The sequence below is a fragment of the Limulus polyphemus genome, unplaced genomic scaffold, assembly GCF_000517525.1.
Source record: "Limulus polyphemus unplaced genomic scaffold, Limulus_polyphemus-2.1.2 Scaffold1946, whole genome shotgun sequence".
In the NCBI taxonomy this organism is placed as follows: Eukaryota; Metazoa; Arthropoda; class Merostomata; order Xiphosura; family Limulidae; genus Limulus; species Limulus polyphemus.
The window spans coordinates 27,051-28,875 of NW_013667556.1; positions in this window are offsets into that span (position 1 = coordinate 27,051).

The following is a 1,825-nucleotide window of genomic DNA, read 5'->3' on the forward strand; positions in this document are numbered from 1 at the left end:
GGACGGGGATTCGAACCCGCGACCCTCAGATTGCGAGTCGAGCGCCTTATCCACCTGGCTATGCCGGGCCTTTATTGCCAGTTCAATTCAGAGTAATATAGGTGGACTTAGTATAGGTCGGAAACGTAAAATCGAAACGTTTCAACTACTAACTATAAGATATCAGTTGTTTACATGATTAGTAAATAGTCAAGCCTATACGAACAATTGAGTTTAATTTCTAATTTCTATTTTTATATGTATTTTTGCTATCATTATAATCATTTTCGGGAATCCTTTGATGACCAAGGAAGATTAGAACAGCCATTGGTTAAGATATAAACTAATGAACGATTGTATATAATAACATCTAATTGGTGATTAGATGTAATTGTATAGGCTAGTAACCACAACCCTCGAACTTCTAAGATCATGTGTTTTTGAGACCATATCAACTCCTGTTGGCTCTACTAGTACCAATGTATGTTTTTTTTTAGAATGTACGCTCAAGGTCACGCATAGATAGACGAGAGGAAAAGCAGCTAGTCAACAGCATTCTCCGCCAACTCTAGGGCTACTATTATCTGATCGAATAAGTGCGTTTTTGTGGCAACAGATCGTGAATCACGCCCGGTCATCGCAATAATGAAGACTAAATGTGAACTTTTTGCCCGTGGCAACTATATTTGTTACTCATTTTTTAAAAACAAATTTTTTACTGGTCAGAAAAGAAAGTTACCCACAATAGCTCAAGAGTAAGCTTGAGGGTTCATAACGCTAACATTAAGGGTTCGATCCACGCAGATGGCATAGAAAGGGCAGCCTACAGGCGAATAAATACAGTAAAGTAGCACAACTTTAAAATAATTATAAAAACTGAAGTCAATAATAATTTATCTTTGATATAACTCTAACATAAACATTTTAGAAAGTACTACTGATTCCATGGCTACATGTAGAGGTTACCAAGTACTACTGATTCGATGGCTACATGTAGAGGTTACCAAGTACTACTGATTCCATGGCTACATGTAGAGGTTATCAAGTACTACTGATTCCATGGCTACATGTAGAGGTTATCAAGTACTACTGATTCCATGGCTACATGTAGAGGTTACCAAGTACTACTGATTCGATGGCTAGATGTAGAGGTTACCAAGTACTACTGATTCCATGGCTACATGTAGAGGTTATCAAGTACTACTGATTCCATGGCTAGATGTAGAGGTTACCAAGTACTACTGATTCGATGGCTAGATATAGAGGTTACCAAGTACTACTGATTCGATGGCTACATGTAGAGGTTACCAAGTACTACTGATTCGATGGCTACATGTAGAGGTTACCAAGTACTACTGATTCCATGGCTAGATGTAGAGGTTACCAAGTACTACTGATTCCATGGCAAGATGTAGAGGTTACCAAGTACTACTGATTCGATGGCTAGATGTAGAGGTTACCAAGTACTACTGATTCCATGGCTACATGTAGAGGTTACCAAGTACTACTGATTCGATGGCTACATATAGAGGTTACCAAGTACTACTGATTCCGATGGCTACATGTAGAGGTTACTAAGAACTACTGATTCCATGGTTACATGTAGAAGGTTATCAAGTACTACTGATTCGATGGCTACATGTAGAGGTTACCAAGTACTACTGATTCGATGGCTACATGTAGAGGTTAACAAGTACTACTGATTCCATGGTTACATGTAGAAGTTACCAAGTACTACTAATTCGATGGCTACATGTAGAGGTTAACAAGTACTACTGATTCCATGGTTACATGTAGAAGTTACCAAGTACTACTAATTCGATGGCTACATGTAGAGGTTAACAAG